Source organism: Ostrea edulis, chromosome 10 (assembly GCF_947568905.1).
Source record: "Ostrea edulis chromosome 10, xbOstEdul1.1, whole genome shotgun sequence".
Lineage (NCBI taxonomy): Eukaryota > Metazoa > Mollusca > Bivalvia > Ostreida > Ostreidae > Ostrea > Ostrea edulis.
This window is the reverse complement of record NC_079173.1, coordinates 41,726,304-41,748,045: the sequence shown is the minus strand read 5'-3', so window position 1 is coordinate 41,748,045 and position 21,742 is coordinate 41,726,304. Positions and strand designations below refer to the sequence as shown.

General features: G+C 34.8%; 1 protein-coding gene and 1 long non-coding RNA gene across 3 annotated transcripts in view; both read right to left on the bottom strand.

Annotated features, from left to right (window-relative positions):
* The window catches only part of LOC125665416 (leucine-rich repeat-containing protein 15-like), a 996,853-nt gene that overhangs the window by 148,634 nt on the left and 826,477 nt on the right, over positions 1-21,742 (bottom strand). The window lies entirely within an intron of this gene.
* LOC125666106 (uncharacterized) lies at positions 8,383-21,636 on the bottom strand. Of its 2 annotated transcripts, XR_008799046.1 has the most exons (5): positions 20,748-21,636; positions 20,540-20,647; positions 17,722-17,990; positions 15,358-15,628; positions 8,383-15,207 (listed from the first exon to the last, which is right to left on the bottom strand). It is a non-coding gene; the product is annotated as an uncharacterized LOC125666106 (long non-coding RNA). The 2 variants fall into 2 exon arrangements; XR_007366517.2 differs by lacking the exons at positions 20,540-20,647; positions 20,748-21,636 and having other exon boundaries at positions 15,492-15,628; positions 17,722-17,985.

The window sequence follows — 21,742 nt, the reverse complement described above, 5'->3', positions numbered from 1 at the left end:
CGTCGTCTGTGGCGGCACACCCGAAAGACACTGGGCCAAAGACTACCTCCCAACCCATGCCATAACACGTAACCCGACTGATGACGATGAGGAAACCTTACGCCAGCTCATAAACTTCCGATTCAGCCGGACAGCACTCATAGCCACCAGATATGGGACCAACACTCAGAAGTCTGAGGGACTACATCGCGGGTATTCAAAATCCAACCCAAAGAATGTTACCTGTTCTCGGAACTTTGAGCCTCAGATCTTCTCCTCTATACACCGGATGAACCATGGACCCGGAAAATCGACTGCCCTCAAGTGTGCTGCACTCGGTTCATCAATTCCTGAAGGCACTCGTCTTACGCGGCAACTGAAAAGAAAGCAAGAGTTGTACGAACACAGCAAACAGAGGAAAATATCTAAGACCTATCGTACCAGGAGACAAGTCCTTATGAGAGAAAAATTCAATCTATATTTCCAGAGAGGGACCGAGACTCAAACAGGGTATCTGAAGGGCATGAGTGATCCCCCCTTACCACAGTGTAGCCCAAGGAAAAGTAACGAACACTCCTACAGTAAGCAGGGGAAAAAAAATAGTGTCGAGTGAAATTTGACTTACCTCGATTTAACTTTCAAAAAGACAATCTGGATATCCCGGGTGCTTCAGACAAACTTTAGGTACTAAATGTGTACATGTTTGCCTTTCGTTATTTATGTGTGGTGCTTCTAAACTTAAATGAAGTGGATTAATGCAAAGACTGTTGTGACATATGTGTGATACATGTTTATTATGTGGAATGTGTAATGCATTTGTATGTAACATGTACATGAGCCTGTGTGCCAATAAAACTTTACGTGTACCCTCTGGAAATGTTATTTTAACTCTGCCATAGATATTCCCCCTACCCCGTCTGTTTGTAGCCAAGTTAACATCATAAAAATTACACCCCAACCCATTGACCCTACCCCTATCTACCTTCTCTAATAAAACTGCTAATTTCTCTTCTCGCCACGTGGCATCCATTGTTTTTTTTAAATATGTCTATGTAATTACCCAGACTCCCCATCTCGATTTAAAAAAGTACACCAAACACGTGTATATGTAAACATTTACCTCCCGGATTGCCTCGCTGCAGGTTGCACCACTCTATTAATTTTGCCTATATGTTCTTACCAAAATTACTCACCTTTGACCTGACCCTGCTTCCTTAAAGTAAACTTTTCAGAAGTTGTACTTTCACATCATGTAGTACAGTTCTTAATGAGCATTTTCATACCAAAAAATACATACCCATCCAGCAAGGCGTGAGAGTTTGTTTACATCGAAGTCAAGCACGTGCAAAAGCAGCTGGTCAAAAGCCAAATCACCCACCTCTACAACAAAAATTCAAAAAAATATTTAAATCCTTCTTTCATGGTTTTTACTCACAAAATTTCAAACACAATACTTATATTTACATCTCACAAAAAATTGGAGAGCCTACCTCATAAGGAAAGTCCCATAAAACATGCAAAGTTCCAGGAGTTATTTTCTTTCGGCCATGATTCGATGTGAACCTCCACATAAATAGAGTGATGCAACCTTTACCAATCATTAGTAAAACTATGGAAAGACATGTTTTACACCTTTTACGAGGATTTGAATGCAAATAATTTTTCAACAGAGCATCAATCAGGTTTCAGACCAAAACACTCTTGAGAAACTGCTTTACATAATATCATTGACAAATGGCTTGAGAAAATTGATAAAGGGAAACTTACAGGTGTACTTTTTATTGATTTAAGTAAAGCATTTGACAGAGTTAATCATAATGTATTGATCCACAAATTTTTATCTTATGGTATCTGTGAAAAAAAACCAACTTTTAAATGGTATCATTCTTATCTATATAAAAGATCGCAATATGTCAAATGGAAAGGGACCATCTCAAAGGAAAAATATCTTACAATCGGAGTCCCTCAGGGTTCTATATTGGATCCTCTGTTTTTTATTATGTTTGTAAATGACAACCCAACATGTCTCAAGCACTCTGCAGTCAATATATATGCAGATGATACCACGGAAGATGTTTCTGATAAATCTTTAGATGTGATTGAAAAAAGTTAAAAGGATGATCTTATAAATTCTATGGAATGGGTGCATAAGAACAAATTGACAATAAATTTAAAGAAAACACACTTTATTTTAATAGGAACGTCACAGTAATTATCGAAATGTAGAAACCTTTGTATTGATGTTTGTGAAATTTCTATAGAAAATGTCAAATGTTGCTAACCTTTAGGTGTTTACATCAATGGATGTCATACGTGGTTTTATCACACAGGTGCCTTATGTTAAAAAAACTTAGTCAGAAACTAAGTGTTTTAAGGGTACTTTTTTGTCAAAGAAGGCACTACTCAAAATTTACAATACTATTGCTTTTCCTCATTTTAATTATTGTTGTACAGTATGGCAGACTACAAAGAAAATGACAAATATTGATAGGCTTTTTAAATTACAAAAGAGGGCAGCAAGGATCATTTTACATATCAAAGTACCTCATTCAGTGTCAACTTCTTGTATGCCATCAAATTTGTGATGAATGCATTTGATTAACTATTTTATTTATCGAGAAAATATTCTTATGTTTAAAGTTACATCATATGACTCCAGGGTATTTGCATGTTTTTAAATTTGTGAATGAGGTAAACACAAGAAATACAAGACAGAGCTCTGTTAATTTTATGATGTCACAAGAGCCAAAACAGAATATTTTAGAAGGTATTTTATCATTCCAGCAGCAATTTTATGGAACTCATTACCAGATTTTATAAGAAAATGCACAACTACCAGATCTTTGAAATCAGCCTATCTAAAACATTATTTTGATCGTCAATGATACTCGTGTGTTTATTCTCTCTTTTTATTTAGTTCTTATCTGTATGTATATAAATTGTGATATTTCCATGCTTTGTGATATATGTTCTCGATATGTATATATGTTATAGACAGGACCACAATGTAAACTAGTTAATGTAACTAATTGTGAAATCCTATATAAATAAATGATATTATTATGTATTACATTTGTTTATAATGGTAGTTTTTGTCCTGTACGATAATTAAATGGCGAAATTATGAACAACCCCGTTTCTTTTCGCCAATGGCATCGTTTCTTTGACTTATTCCGTAAAAATGTTAAACTTTAAAGTTATAAGACGCAAACTTTTTGAACAGCCCCTGGTCATTCGATATCTGACATCAAAATTGGTACCGTATAAGTTTTACATTATGACCCCTGAGTCGAGGCCTCTGCTGGTTGACTGTTAGTCCCCGAGGGTCTCTACAGCCCAGTAGCTAAGTACTTCGTTACTAGCTTGAAAATACGGATGTATATTTAATTGCTGTTATAACATTTAGAAATTCATTTCAAAATTAAGGATTATCTCCCTCATGCATAGCTCTTATCCTTAGACGAATTTGACTCCACTTTATTTTGGCAGGCTGTTTTTCCCTATAATAGCTCTAAAACTTCATTGTTATTTCGGATTTCAAACATTTCGGTTGAGCATCACTGAAGAGACAATATCTGTCGAAATGCGCATCTGTTTCATCAAAATTGGCACCGTATAAGTTTTACATACTGGACATTTTTCTACGTTTTACTTACTTTCAAGACCTGTATCATCACAAAACTTTGTTTGCGTTTATCCATAAATATGTGCATATCAGTAACTGTTAACAAATTATGTCAAAACATCGTAACAGCGACTTCTAGAAATACTGCAAAAATAAGAACATCAAAAATATCAGATGGATATCGTCTTTTTAAAACAAACGATGTTTCAGATCGCTGGTGATATAATTATAAAGCTTCACAAAATGATGAATATGGGCCTAATCAAAACCATTATAAGTATAACTGACACTGAACACTTACACCACCTTATACTGATCATGTTGTACACCAATCGTAACTTCTCAGCTTGTCGGAGAGGCCCGAGAATGTGCGATTGGTCGTGGACCTAGGTGTCTATTATGTTGCCTTGTTATTGGCGCTTCGTTCTGGAAATTTTCATAAGGCTGATTCAAAACTAAAATTACCGATTACAGAAACGGACAGGCATAATTGTACAGCAATCCCTAAACTTTTTTTCTTCTGTAAGGTCAAAAGCAAGCATCGACAAACAACGGATTTACTCCATATTGTATTATATTTACATTACAAATCACATTTTCCTCTATAAACCAACCAATTTCAGCGCGCGACACAATTCGTTCATATTGACTACGAACGGAATATAAACTAGTTTAAAGCACGCGAGTGAGGGAGCATAAATGATTTGAAAAAATACAACATTTTTTTCAAAGATCTCGCAAGTCACACCTTTGGATTACGATTATAAACTTACGTGGATTATCATCCCAATCTTGCGGTTTCCTACCTCCAAAATGCAGTGCAACTTGCAATGTTGATAACAAGCAGGGTGAGACGAAATGTGACGTCATGTCTATGTGTTGACGTACCTCACAATTACCACTGTGACAGAGGCTTGGAGTTCGTTTTATGCAACAAAATAGAAGCAATGTAAACAAACGATGTTTTAATAAATGAATATAAATATACGAATTGAACAGAACTTTTGAGCTGTTCATGTTCAATATAAACGGATTTCGATTTGAGGCAAATTTCCCGTGAATCGTGTGAATGTGTGGTACATTCGCTAACGTGATTCACAGAATTTGCCTCAAATCCAAATCCGTTCAAATTGAACATGAACAGCTCAAAAGTGCTGTTCATTTCTTAAATTTTACGTTGTCATTAAAAGGAAAATGAAAACATACTTAGAACCGCCAATGCGTGTCCCCCACTTTACTCTCATTTTTGCTATTTCAGGGTAGTTTATCGAAAACAAAAGCAGTTTTAATTAATTCTACGAAATTTACTAATCAAGTAAGATTCTATTGCATAGCTTACGTAGTTCACCTGACATATGAAACAGTATTAAAGGTGCAAGCAGTAACTCTGGAACAAGCGTTTTGGAGTTGATTGTCAAAATACGCTCATTTATAAGTATAGATATTTGTTTTGTTTTTCTCAAAATAAAAATAAAAACTTTTCAACCAGAATCTCTCACAGAAGGATTGTATAAAAGTTTTGTTGATAAAATTATGATGTTTGATTTTGCTATTTATCAAGTTCAGGGGTATTATCTGTTTACTTTCTTGCAAAATATTACTTGCGTTTTTGTGTTTATAAAGACGCTTTTTGAAGTATGGTGATACTTATATATTACATGTAGTTTGTTTACTTTGTTTCAGTGTGGTAATTCGTAAATCTAGTTAGACTTGTTTACAGGAATATAAGAAAAATAATTGATACCATGATAATTTCCGTTTTCATCAAACAGGTCTCTTATTTAAAAAAAATCAATTTACATAGCAAAGAAGTTTACCATTACACCAAATCAGGTTGTTGAACAATATAGATTGATACAATACTTCAGAGTCGACATTGCCTGTTATATCATGTATTCTATGTTTACATTCAAACAATGTACTGAATACTTCGCCGTAAAATATTGATAATGACTTCAATATGTCTTCTGTTTCATCGATATTGATTATATTTGTCTTAATAAGATATTCCTACAGACTTTTCAAACACCTTTCGGACGTTCTTGACATATTCTTTTATTCTCGAGATAATTACCTCCATGATATGAACCTGTAACGAAGTACAACTATATCAGATGTAGTGATAAAGATGTCAATTAGTTTGACTTCAAGTGCCGCCTTGGCTGCTTGGATTTTATCGGCAGCAATTACATCGATGGATCGTATAGATATTATAAATTAGAAGGCCTATTCAACAGAATTAAATTTTTCAACATAAACATACATTTGGCATGGGCACCTATTTCAAAGAGCGTTGTTATTACAGCGTATAGGGTATAGTTATTGGGGCATATTTGGTATGGAACACATTGGAAAACATTTGACCTAATGATAGGTTGTATTGGCAAACTAGATCGTTATAACGCATATATAATTTGCGAAATGCCGAATTCAAAAGAGACTGCTGAATCACTGTAACATCATATATATATATATATATATATATATATATATATATATATATATATATATATATACAAAGCACTAAAATGACCAACGTCACGAACAACCAGATTGTCAAATTTTCGGGACGACCCGTCCCTTCTTCAAGACAAACGAAAAGAATTACATAATGTGGCCAATATCAACAGAGCATAATAACAAAAACTACATATAAATACATCTAGCACTACAACTACACTAATTTACAAACGTATTTACAACGCAGACTACATGTTTCTTGGTCTTTAGGCTTGCCAATCAATGTTAAAAGCGGAGCGAATTAGGACATGCCTTATTCGTTCAAAGAGCTATAATATATATATATATATATATATATATATATATATATATATATATATATATATATATATATATAAATTGACGATCAGATGGAGTTCAATCACATAACATTTATTTCTCTACAGGCTGTTTCGTGAGGGGATGGTTTCCCCTCACTCGTCGGGAGAAAAATGACATCTAACGAAAAACATCCGCGTGGCTGAGAATATGTTACACAGAAACATACTGGATAGTTGCTAAGCATGATTACACACAGGATTGAGTAAATAGAAATTTATGGGAATGACGGCAAGTGCTGCAAGGACTATACAGAGACGACGGACTAGGCGTTACGAAATGCAGCGCACGAGTCACAGAGAAGATAAAACAACGTCTGTGCAAGATATTTGAGGATCATGGTCTCCGTATCACTATAGATGCCAACAAGAAGGTGGTCAACTATTTGGACGTAACGTTGAACTTACATACAAGTAAACATTCCCCGTATTTGAAACCCGGCAACATTCCGCGTTACGTACACTCCGGCAATAACCACCCGCCTTCCATACTTAAAGCTATACCATCAGGCATCAATCACCGATTGTCATCAATTTCATCGGACAAAGAGAAATTCGTCAAAGCCGCCGGCATATACCAAAAAGCACTTGATGAAAGCGGCTATAAATACAAGCTAACATACGACGAATCAGCCAAAACTAAACAGAACAGCAGAAGAAATCGTTCCCGTAACATCACATGGTTTAACCCCCCATATGATAGTAACGTAAAAACAAACTTGGGTAGACAGTTTCTCAAAATTATAGATGAGTGTTTCCCGATAGGCCATGTTCTACGCCCGATTATCAACAGAAACACTATTAAAATATCATACAGTTGTATGCCATCCATGCAAAATGTAATTGACTCGCATAACGCTTCAATTAAACAAGTGGGCCAGACCGGAGATACATGTAACAGGTGTAATTGCCGAAACAAAGACCAATGCCCGCTCAACGGTGAATGTCGCGCCCACGGAATTGTGTATTTAGCTAGAGTCAGAGCCGATAATGGACAAGAAGAGAGCTACGTGGGACTAGCAGACACCGAGTTCAAATTAAGATACGCCAACCACACTCATTCATTCCGTAATTCCACGAAAAAGAATACCACCGAGCTCAGCAAATTCATATGGACATTGAAAGACAAAAATATTGACTACAAAATCAAGTGGGAAATTTTAGGAAAAACATCATCATACTCAAACATTTCAAAAAAGTGCAACCTCTGTATTCTAGAGAAATTCTTTATAATATGTCATCCCGAAAAATCTTCATTGAATAAGCGTTCAGAACTTGTCAGCACTTGCCGTCATTCCCATAAATTTCTATTTACTCAATCCTGTGTGTAATCATGCTTAGCAACTATCCAGTATGTTTCTGTGTAACATATTCTCAGCCACGCGGATGTTTTTCGTTAGATGTCATTTTTCTCCCGACGAGTGAGGGGAAACCATCCCCTCACGAAACAGCCTGTAGAGAAATAAATGTTATGTGATTGAACTCCATCTGATCGTCAATTTATGTAGCTCCGTGAGGCCACGTCGAGCACTCTAGAAGATTATATCGGAGATTTATCCCAATATATATATATATATATATATATATATATATATATATATATATACATGTATTACCGGGCGAAGCTTGGACGGGCCGAAAGTCCGTCCGCAAAGCAAGGCTCTAAAAGTAACACGTATGTAAAAGGGAAAAAAGAGAGAAAAACAAATAGATAGAGATAATCTTTACATACATTCATTGAAAATATTATGATCCATTTTGTTTTGTTAATTTGTTGCTTCTACAGTTATTCGTGTTTTGATTTTTAATACCAAAAATACAAGACTGACTTGCAATTTGTAATTCTAACATCCAATTTGTTGTAAATGAATGATGCAATTATTATTATTACAGTTTTTAGCCAATTTGAATCATCAAATAGAAAAACAGCAATACGACTAAATAAATGGAAGAGTTGATGAGTTTCATTTTTTATGTCAAACATTAAAATATAACTCATTTAATGTTGACAGCCAACAATTTGACCTTCTAAATGCAGGAATAAAAAACATAATTTGTGTTATGTAAACATTTCTAAGTAAACAAACAAACCAGTGAAACATCAATTTTATAATACAATGCATCGTGCGAGATGATATTTATTTTGAGTACATATACACCAGAAACAACACGTAATACAAAGCAATCATAGACATTGTTTGACAAAACACAAACTTGTAATACTTATATTTTCAAGATATCAAAAATATGCTTCCCTCGCCACCCAGGAAAAACCATAGATAAAAATCACAACGTTTGTGAAAAACTATGGAAACCTGTGTGTCCGCGGCAATATAATGCGAGGTAAACAAAATAAATGGCGGACCCTCATTTTTACAACAACAACAACAAAAGAAATTGCTGTTTTAATTCAAATATAACTAACATAAAAAAAACGAGACTTGCTCAAGAAGAGCGTGCGTGTGCTAGAAAGTGACAACACAACCCCGGGATTCGCAATCGAACATGTAATAATAATACACTTAAATCTCATAGGTCATTGCTATGTAAACTTTTCAAAATAACCGCACGACACTTCCGCTATTGAAATTCTAAACATATTGTAAATTGTTTAACGTCCCTTGAGGGAATTTTTCACTGATATGGAAACGTCACCATTGCCGGTGAAGGCCTCCAACATTTAGGCCTACGTTCGGCGCTTATGGCCTTTGGGCAGGGAGGAATATATATCGTGCCACATCTGTTGTGACACCGGGCCTCTGTTTTTGCGGTCTCATCCGAAGAACCCTCCCATTTAATCACCTCTTACGACAAGCAAGGGGTAGTAATGACCATTCTAACCCGGATTCCCAAAGGATCAGTGTATCTGTGCCATGTCTTCATTTCAATTGACTTGTGGATGAAAGGTGAAGAAGATGAACAGTGATTAATCTCATAATTTTAAAAGATTACAAAATCAAGGATAGGGTAAACAAGGACCCCTTGACAGAACAGAGGTTGGATCAAGTGCCAAGAATGAGTAAGCATTCCCTGTTCACCGGCCACATCCGTCCTGGGCCTTTTGTCTTGATTAGGTAAACGGCGTAATCAGTAGTTGAAATAAATGTGTAAAGAAAGACCTAACATCTGGTACGAAACACGTCAGATATTATTGGACCCAGTGATAGTTCCTATTTGCGAATTAAATCACTAAGTAAATATGATAGAATGTACGAAATGCTGACGTTATAGAGGACTTTTCAAACCCTTGTCAGTTGCTTTCTGAATTGAAATAGAGCACAGGAACATACATATCTTGTGATCAGTCATAAAAAAACCCGTTAATTTGTTACACACTACTCTGATTCTACGTAAAATACTCTGGACTTCCTATAAAAAATATGCAAAGATGCTGGAGTTCAACCTTGCCAATATTTAAACAATCTCTTAACTCCACATTTGGAAAGATCGGAAAGGATTCATCAAACGTGAAGATCAAGGAATAGTGATCAATTTCATTCCTATAAATAATACAAAACCAGAGTAGGGCAAACAAGAACCCGGACACGAACCCAGACACAGATATCTATAGTTCTGAAATTCCAAATTTAATGTAACGCATGAGTCATTTTCCACAGGGCTTGTTAATGAAATAAGAATACAAGGTATATGATTTTCGTCTATTCGTGAAGGAAATCATTTTAGTTTCAAAGATATTTGCTGGGTTTTTTTTCATGTGACAACGCAATAGCTCTCCTGTCAATGAGGTGTGACTTGACAATATAAAAAGGACAGTGTATTGAAATACATTCGCTTTTTTGACGATAATGATTAAATTGCATAAATATTTAGACTCGAATTTTCTCTAAGATTTAAAACTTGCAATACACGAGGCCTTATGTCATTGATAAACATGTTCATTTTACAGGGATTTCGGACGTATCGATTAAAATTTCACATCAGATGTCCGCTGCTTACTTCCTCATACGTTCATAATGCTCTTCGTGTAGACGTTACACGACTCAATTTCTCCTCAGCAGCATCAACTGTCATTTTAATGAAAGACACTGTATACTTAATCTTAAAAACCTTACAACTGATCAAAACATTTTTCTTGTGACATTGGACCTAGAGAAATAGATTGAACATTATTTTTTGGCTTTCTTAATCTTTTTTGTCTATTTTATTTCATTTAGATCAGTTTTACCCATTTTCACCTTCTTTCAAGATTCAGGTATTTCAGGTCTTTAGTAGCAGATAGAGTCAGGAGTTGATCTTTTCTAAAAGAAACAACCAAGATAGAACGAATATAGAAACATTATTAAAGTACATGTATGAGGAAGTAACTAACGTATATTTGGTATGAAATTTTAATTGATAGGACCAAAATCTTCCACATTAGTCTGAATTCCACTGCTGTCATAGGCAAGATACAACCAGTTGACCTGGACCGGTAACTGTCCTACTAACAACAAACAGGTGGAATCTAGAGAGCTATGACGAATATCTCTGTTATTTCAAGAACATGTTGCTGGGACATATAGTTAGTTATAACATTATTCTATGCAAGGAGACCGGCAAATTACGCATATCGCACCTAGTTTCTGGTTGTTTAGGCAATTGAAGCGAGTGGGTAGTTTTCTTTATCTGGGTAAGAGTTAGACCCCTTTCTACAGTAATGGTATCACAGAGTTCGGACCCAGAACGGGCTTAGCCTTTGTGCATTTTGGTAACACTTTATCAAACAAGAAATGTTACAAATATCAAATAAACTATTGTAGTATCCAGGTGATTCTATCTAATTTCTAGAATAAGGTAGCGAGGATTAATGTAAATAGACAGATATATACATATATTTATATTGATTGATATACACACGAACTCAGGAATGTGGTACGGTATATGTCTCTACAGTGTAGAATTGATTATCTCGTCACTGTTTCTTTTTAGGAATTAAAGTAAGTTTTGCCTATTTTTGCTCATTCTATTTAGCAAATAACATAAGAAAGTCAACCCATTAAACATGTAAAATGCATTTAAATTCTTTATCTGAGAATCTCATCAAATAGAAAGTAACATATCAAATGTTGAACTGACTGTTATTTTACAATTGTAACAGACGGAAATGCACTCTCAGCCATTGACTTTATCGTGTTAATAGATCACAATAGGCTACATTGGCTGATAGTAGAATCATCAAAATCTCCGGATGTATGTACTTACACTGTAGTACGCGGAACTTATCCATCTATTCGCGACGAGTGTTGTATTCCGATTGTATGCCAATTAATGATGACTTAAAACTTTGTTTAAAGATATTATGTACAAACAAATATAAAAGGAATACAATCTACGTTGGGTATTCAGAGATATATACAGATATACAAACCAACGTAGGGTTACCTCAAATTCTAGTGATCGATATTTTTTATGGAATCGTAGAAATACGTTCATTTAGATTTATTCAATCGTTTGATTTAATTAGAATTCCACGTCATGATTTGGGTGGATAGCTACATTTTCAAGTTTTGGGGGGTATTACACTGAGAATTTCCACACAAGTTTCAAGAAGTTTCAAGAAATAAATTCAACGCATCCTTTATTCGCAACTTTGACAAACCAGTAGTTGCCATGAAACTTTATCGATCCCACAACACAAAGAACATGTCCTACTATTACAAATCACCTATCCAAGGACGTTAACAGTCGATGCCAGCACTTGTAAGACCGTGAACAAAGCTAAGACAACTGATGAACAGAAAGACCAGGATTATAGTTTGTAACCATTTATTGTAAGCACGATGACTGATAAGAAAGCATATTGTTTCACAATTTTCAATACCCAATAGTAAATTGATTATTGTTAGGCTGTTCTTAACACATTGATTTTGACTACGGATTACTCCGTTTGCCTGATCAAGACATGCGGGGCTCACAGCGGGTGTAACCGGTCGACACGTGATGTTTACATTTCCTAACACCTGATCCAACCTCTGCATGCATCAACTCATCAACAAAATTCTAAACAAAAAAGTGAGGATGGGTTAATTATCATTCATGAGACTGTGATCATTAATCTTTTCGCTAAAGCCAATACTCATCATCCATTACTGAAATTCACACACGTAATTTCAAAGTAAAGTATGCATATCTTAGATAAAATTACATACAAAGGAAACTAATTCAATAATAATGATCAAAGTATGCATTAAACTCATAAATATTTTCCAATCTTTGGATCACAAGGGTGCTCACAATTCTATTTTTTAAAGGATTCATTTAGAGTGATACTATTCGATATTTAAGGGAAAAAAAGTCAAACTATTGCAAGTAACGAAATTTTTTCAAATTAAACTGATCTCAAAAACAGGTTGTCCTAAAATGAAATTAACATGGACAAAATGTCAAACAGAGACACAGTGCAGACAGTGCAAACTGCTATCAAAACACAAATATCCCACTTTCTTGTTTGTTTGTTTTTTGTAATCGAATGCAAGCCTTGACTCCAAAAAATAACAGATATCATCAAAATAGTGGTATCTCCTTATAGAGAATTAACAGTACAAAGTAATTCTCCCTGAATTACCCATTGTGTCATATAAACGCTGTAAGAGTTTAGATGATTTGTTCACTTCCCCACTTATTAAATAATGTACATGTATATGCATCAAATGTGCAAGTAAGCTCCTAATAATGATGGATTCACAGATAAATAATAGACCGCTATGAAAACCGATTAACCAAAGCTATCGTATCACACTGACAAAACACTAAATCAGAGTCGAGTCAAGCGATTTGAGGTACGTAGTCGATGGGGAAAACTGTTTTTGAAACTTTCGAACGTTTGAAAGCAAGGTGGAGAAAACGAATAGAGATCAATCTCGTAACACATGAAAGGTGAAAATAACGAACGTTGATCATCCTGAATTCAAGTTGAATCGAATATATTTTATTTTGTTTGTGTTTATGTATATTTGATAGATATTGTTTTATTCTCTTCATTTTTCTGCTTTTCGTTTGGAAAATTATTTCAAATATCGATATAAAGAAACTTCACAGCAAATTATATTTTCAAGGTCTGTAAACTTTTGTGATTTTAGCTAGTTGCACTGCCAGGAAGCGCTTATATAATGCAATATAGCGCCATATGTATAGTATAACTTTAAAATGCACAAATATATCGTATACGGTGCATAGTGGTTTTAATTTATCATAGAGTATTTGGGTAGGATCAACATGGAAATTGTTTATCGTAGAAGGCGAGTAAATGGGGCGGTCCTTCGGATAAGACCGCAAAAACCGAGGTCCCATGTCACAGCAGGTGTGGTGCGATAAAGATCCCTCCCTGCTCAAAGGTCATAAGCGCCGAGCATAGGCCTAAATTTTGTAGCCCTTCACCGGCAATGGTGACTTCTCTTTATCAGTGAAATATTCTCGAGAGGGACGATAAACAATATTTAATCAATCATTGAAATAATTTAGTTTGATGATACATGTTTTTCTCTTAGGTTTATTGAACTGATTAAGCAACCTGCAGGTCTCTTAACCAATCTGAAATTGGGTAATGCGTGGTTTTCTGTTGCATTCTGGGATGTATAAGTTGAAATGTAAGATAATATTTCCGCAACGGCAGAATCTGACGTGCTGCATATCAATTATTAGGTCATTCTTTACATAGTGATTTTAACTACAGGTTACTTATGTTTTCCTGGTCAAAATATATGACTCACATTAGGTGTACCCGGTGAAGAGGGGCTTCTGGTATTCTGCCTAAGCTCCTGACCCCACCTATCATGAATTCCATCAAAATTTGTATCAGAGTTTAAAAAGACTTATGCTTAATTTTAAAAAAGGAAACATTTTACTGTGACATTGCATCCATACAACAAGATGACATAGCTAACCAGGAACATATATAATGCTCATATAAAGAAATGGTAGAAAATTAGACATGTCTTTCAAATGCGTCATCTAACAACCCAATAGAAAATAAATAAAATGCGCTGTCTCCATACAATAAATGCTTATTATGACAAACATGTAGCCATCCACTTTCAAAGATTCAAAAATGAAACATGTGAAACTACATAATGCCCCCCTGTATATGGTAACAGTTTAATCCTTTCCGTATGTGATTATCACCGTGAAGATAAGTTTGAAAATATATAAGTTTAAGAACGTTTGAGGGCATTTTTTATGTAACAGATTTATTTAGATTGTCTCTTTTCGAAATCAGTCCACTGCCATCATGGTGTTTTACATCGCGTTAAAGATATTTCAGCCATATCTCCATGGTGATTAAAAGTTGCCAAGTGTACACAGTTGTTGGAGTTTTGTATTAGCCTACTACTCCAAGTTTCTTTTCTAAATATTGGATATAGTCAATGTATTTTAGGAAATCACAAATAAACATTCAAAATTTAAAAGTAGATAATGAAACGTTGTTGAAAGTTAACAAATGAAAGTTTAAACCATTTATTTCAAATCCGCCATGTCTAAATATAATTTATATTCAAACAGAACGTCAGTTTCTCGTCAGATTACCATACCATATTAGAACACGTGTGTTATCTTTATTTTCTCAATGACGGACAGTGTACCGTGTATCGTCACATACTGACACTCCGTATACAACCCTCGGCATATCGTCCTCGATGTGCATTCCGGAACGGCGTAACTTTCAGACATGGACTGCTAGATAACGTGGTTCAATAAGTCCTTCAACAACTTAGAGTTGATTTCTGCGGATTTCAACTGTTGTGGATCTGGTTATGACTGATATATCTCCTGTAATGCATTAAAACATTTGATGTATTGATCGTAAACATACTCATTGATGCAATCAATGAAAATGAAATAATTAATTGTACTACAATATCTAAAATCATAAATGTATATTTCCATGCAGATACTCAGTAAATGGGTTTGGTATTTTACCTGATCAGAGTTTCCTCGATGCATCTTTACCAATGGTTTCCATTGATATGAAAATTGTTAGTAGTCTGGTAATTTATACCAAAAATTGCCAATTTGTCCATAATTAGTTAAGAGATGAATTCCTGAATAAATACCCTTGGGTATCTTTGTCATCGTGTACCATTTTACACGTGGAGTATTTTCAATTCACCATACATAAAGTAGGTCGTGCAAAAACCACTTCATTCAAGGTTTGGTTGAAATTCCTACGGGATTTCGATACTTCTGATTCCTATCAAAAACCGAAGTATTGATGAGTTTCCATTAACGTTTAGAAATTAAGAGTCAACCAACAGATACATGTACTTATAACATTTAAAATTATATAAATTACATAAAAATAATAATAAAAAAAGATAAGTGTGTGAGAGAAATTAAAGTTCTGTTCAATATCAGAAGCTTTGACAACAGCCAGCACCGTGGCTTAAATATTGTAAAAAGAAATATTAATCACATCAACAAACGAGAAGAAAAACATAGGTATGTGGCAGGAATTAATATTTTGTTCAATCTGGGGAACTCTCACAACCACCAACACCGTGGCTTTACTATTGTAGATGGACTTGTATGTCTAGACAGATATTCAGATGTATTCACATTTTATTTCTAGAAGGGTTTCCTATTAGGGTTAAACGAACATTAAAATGCGTGTTGCTAAAACGCGGAACGTAAAACGGTGTCTGATAGATGGTATGTTGCCACAAAAGAATTATTAGAAATGAAAAAAAAAAGAATACACACGATCAAGACAGGAAGTAGGATTATACTTTTCACATTTAACGATATTTTTCTACCTGTCACCTAGACAAACGATCTCAAAAACCTACAAAATTAAAATAATTTTCCATCCCCCTCCCGCTAAACCAGCATCAAATCGACGTCTTTAATATAAGTATTATAGAAACTATTGAAAAATGGTAAGATGAACATTGTCAATTGTAGTTATTGACGATTTTCATGATTTACAAGATCAAAAGTTTTTACTAAAGTAGAAAAAAACATACTTGTAAGTTGCTGTTGTTTTTAGGATTTTTTGACAAGAGTGTAATCGCATGAAGTCCGCCTGGGTTTTTTGTAATATATCATGTCTGTAAAAAGAGCGTATGTTTGTTGGTACATGTCATTTCTAAAACTTTGATAATGCTTGTAAAATAGAAATGGGTCTTTTGCTATTGAGACTTAATCTATCCCTCATTTAAAGGCTGCAGTAACTTTTGCAAATTTAAAGTTACCAGGCAAACTACCATATATCTTATTAGTATTTATGATGTGGGTCACGGACTTACTTATTATTTGTACAATGCGTTTCAATGTAAGTTGGCAGAGATAATATGATAACGTATTAACATGAAAGGTGAAGGTAAGGGATAGTGATCATTTTCATAACTCCTATAATCAATATAAAATAAAGAGTTGGACAAACATGGACCCCTGAATACACCAGAGATGGTATCAGGTGTCTAGGAGGAGTAAACAACCCTTGTCGACTGGTCACACCCGCAAAAAGTCCTATATATTTATCAGTTAAAAGGAGTAATCCGTAGTCAAATTCAGTTAGCCAAAAACAACCTAACAATCAGTATGGAACACGTCATACAGCATTTGACATAATGGTATGTTGTATTGGCAAACTATATCGTTATAACGGACATATACTTTGTAAAATATTGACTTTAAAAGATATTGTTCAAACCCCTGCACCAACAACTTCTTTGTCACTAGCCTGCCTCGATTTGAAATGTTACAACACACATAACCAATCTCTCACCAGAGGGCGTATTACGCTGCGCTACAACACCTCTGTCAACGTCTAAATGACAAGATTCTTGGCAAAACTTACCTATACCTATAACATCATGGATAATAGTTTTATGCTTTAAATCTTAAAGTAGGTTCACAAAAACAACGAATCCCATGATTATACTAGTATTATTGAATGAATGAATATTTATATAAACCCTCTAATTCGCTCAGGGGTCTCATATTTACCATCTTCTGATTTTAAAAAAATTCAGAGAAGTGTTTGATTTGCTCAGATATTATCATTACAGTTCGATATGCTAAGTTAGTTTTTGTACATTTTGATATAACTTTTTGGAGCGTAGCGGGAACGATAACTCTGGGTAGAGATTGACACAGAACAAGCTCTTGAGTATCGAATCAGTTGAGAGATGTAAACAAAATATGCGATTTTTGAGCTTTTTCAACATTTAAAGCCTCTACGATCTTGTTACAAAGTGGCTATACGGTAAGAAATATCAACAAGCAATACGTAAGATGAGAATTTGAATTGCAATGTAAGCATCATATAAATAGACACAATACCTTCCGTAGTCACGAAGGCTGGAAATTACTACATGGATGTTCCCTGTAATTACAAGAGTTTAACAAGAGTTTAACAGATGGGAGTAATGTATTTCCGCAGAGTGAATCCCCAGTTCATCGAAGGTTCACTCTCCCTCCGGTCGAAGCGGATGCTAATTCACAGTATGGCCAATTGAAGTGGAGTGTCAGTAGTGGGTTGTCCATTAAACAGAATGGGAAGCATCAAGTGGCCATATTGTTCCTTCTCTTACTGGTGATATAATCCCCATCTGTAACAAAGAATGAACTATTTGAAGAAACATACATAGCTTATACTTCATTCCATTATATTTTCATCATTCCTCTACATTGGAAGCTTTGTGCTTGATTTCAGAACACAATCAAGATTATTTTGTTTTCCCAGCAAAAATGATATAGATTTAACACTGCTCTTTATGTTACAGATATATTCAGTAGGATGATTGGGGTGTTGATATATTTCACAGATGAACGGAATCCTTGTGAATTCCAAATGATGAATGAGAGTTTTGGTGAAAATATATACACAACGATTAGATCATCATTTTGTAAAATAAGAAAACGGTGAATATAACGAGTGTACAATCGTCTTTGTCATTGTATTTTTGATTAGGAATGCTCCCGAGGGGATCCTTGTTAGAATAGGTCCGTCAGTACTCCTTGTTTGTCATAAGCGGAGACTAAATGGGGCGGTCCTTATGATGAGAACGCAAGAACCGAGACCCCATGTCATAACAGGTATGGCGTAATAAATATTCCTCCCTGTTCAAAAGCCGTAAGCACTGATCATAGGTCTCAATTTTGCAGCCTTCATAGGTAATGTTGACGTCTAAATATGATTGACAAACATGGAGAGGGGCATTAAATCAATCAATTAATCTAATTATAAATATTTTGTCTGAGATTTTCTCGCGTAAATTTTGAGAAAATTCAGCTGTGAAAATGTAGACTCAACAAATATATATATATTCTTTTAACTCTCACATATCGTAATTCAATCTGAAATCGAAATCCGCAATATCTCGATAGTTGCCGAGAAAATATTAGAATACGCAACCCCTTCCTTTCAGTGGTATTAGATATACCACATACTTATCATTTGTGCATACTACTCAGCATATAATCGGGAACGACGTAATCAGGATACCTTAGCTGTCGATAATTATGGTTCCATACGTCGTTTCAAACAGGTTGCACAAGAAAGTAAAGCAATATCGAAATATGTTTGATAACCCATCAACTGATTGCAATAGCAATTATTATCATATGTAAGAACTATCAACAGGGTTCTATATTAATACAAATGTTAATGATGTACTTTTTATTATTCTTAACGTTATTACAAAATAAGATAAAATTAAAAATCTGAAACGAAACACTTTCTTAAATTTTGAAAAAGTGGACAGAAAGAACATATGCCAGTGTTTCAATATATAGGGTAATGTCCGACTACCTATCCATTTCATAAAGTAATGGAGTCGAGGCCTCGAGAGGAAAAGGTGCATTGGTTGCAAGGAATGGAAATATACCAAGATACCGACCTACTTCAAAAATACCGACAATTTACAATTAAATATATTCACCGTGTACTAAAAAGCACGGACTAACATTAAGCTTTCGTAAAATGGAATTTAAATATATAATGAAAACTACTAATGGGAGTTTTGCCGATCACTTTCACACATGTTTACTATGTTTGAACTAACAAAGATGGACATTTTCTTACAACCACTTGCATTTCTCAATGATAGGTAAACTGTAAGCACAGGGACTGTGTATTGACTGCAACATCATTGGAGGCTGTGGTTGAAATGGCTACTCTTCACTGTTACTTCTGATTCCTATAAATTAGGAACATTTTAAGGAGCTGAATCATTCTTAAGCCAGTTTAACGAAGATATGTATGCAATTTTACGATACAAAGGATACAACACACATGTGATGAAATCATCTGAAATCAATGTGTTGAAACATCTAAGTTCTGGTCCACACTGGACAACGCAGACTGGAATTAAGATGCAGTATTTTAGTGTCCAGGGGATCATCTGCATGGATTGAAAGAAAACAAATACTAACCTAATCAATGTTAAATCACATTCTTACGGAGATAGTACGATTTGGAGTTTGACAACAAATTCATTGATTGTGGTTAAAGGAATTAGATTCATTTCAGATAAGTTTTGACTACTGACTTTGGACTGTAATCGGCCGAATTGGAAATAATACATCCATGACAGCAATGATAGATCGTCACGTGTATACGCGTTAGGGCTCAATGTACTATATTTTGTAACATTTAAAACAAAACATCTTTCATTTTCAGACAAAATGTCCTGCATATTATAAATTGTATTGAATATTACGCCAGACGATGGGCTATAAATGAAAATGAAGAACGTGACATCTTGTTAGTATGGATAAGAAGTGTACCAGGGGTATCGAAACCCCGTATTAGACATAGCAACACGAAAATGCGTGTCATCTAGCTTTCTGGGTTTATCAAATCATAAGTGATAAAATGAGTAGACATTAAAAAATAGAGAAATTGAATCATCAGTAATTATGATATTAATTATGTTTCATTATTCTCATTGTTTCATCAACAACCATCTTTCAAAATATCATGCAGGTTGTTCATCAAAGAATGAATAATGTTGCAATCGAATGTTAAGTCATGAACTGTATAGCTGTCTGTTACTCACATTTATCCGTTCCTCTAGGCATACTGAAGATAATAAGCCGTGATACATCTCAAAAATCGTATTAAGAACACCACATTGAGAATAGGACAAATACCAACCATTAGAAACACTGACGGGGATTCAGCTGTCTAGGAGGAGGCAACATTCGTTGTTGATCGGCCACACCCGCCGTAAACCCTCTGTTTCCATCATGTAAGCGGGATAATCTGTATCAAAACCATTTTAAAAAAACGGCCTTACAGTTTGCATGAACATGGTAAGACATTATCCAATCTAATGAGGCATTGTACCTGTGATCCAGATTACCATATCGGCCATAGAACTTGCGAAATGCCGAACTCAAAGGAAATGGCTGAAGTCCTGGTAACACAAAGCAGCTGTCAGCATCCGACCGTGTTCTCCCAAAATCCCGACTACATGCAGACCATGTCATTGTCGAAGCAACAGAGAAACACGTCCACTTTTCTGATCTCTTGAAATGTTCAAATAAGATGATAGAAATATTGATTGAAACATTGAATACTTACAATCTTCCATGTTTGTGATGTTTGTCGTTATTAGAAGTATTATCATCCCGTTCTCTCCGGACGCACAAAATACTCGTATACCGAATAAACGTGTAACGTGTACATACCAAGTAAATATATAACATGTAAATAGTAAGCAGATGTATACATCATACTTACCGAGTACATTTATAGCTTGTAGACACTAATAAAACATAAACCTTGTAGATATTAAATAAACGTATAATTTGTACATTCCGGGTAAATATATATAACTTGTACATAGCGACGCACCTATATTAGTTTATTCTATGGGAAAACAAAAATCTATACTCACAAGCGTTGACAATTGGAAAATAAATACTTACTAATGTTGAATATATCGATATAAATGCCCACTAGTGTTGAAGACAGGAATACATGTCTCTTACGTTGCATAGGTAACAGTCCATCAATGAATCTTCCGTGGATTTATTTGAGCATGACACCTGAGCGGTTTTCATTTATCACTTTTTATGTTTATACAATGCGTTATTTTGTTATCTTTAAAAACGTGAATTAAAAATACAGGCATGGACTTTGCTATTCGCTGAAGTATGCTACATTATGGATATATATTTGAAATATACAAGGATATCGTATTTTTCTTATGGCATTGGGACATATTGTCTATTAAGCAATCAGTGATGTAAATGGTATGCCCAAATGTAAATGGCTTGTTTCCCGTCTCAAAAAATAACTTTGCAATTCATCAGCGTTAGGCAAAGATCAGTTGACTCGAATTACCAGCTGCGA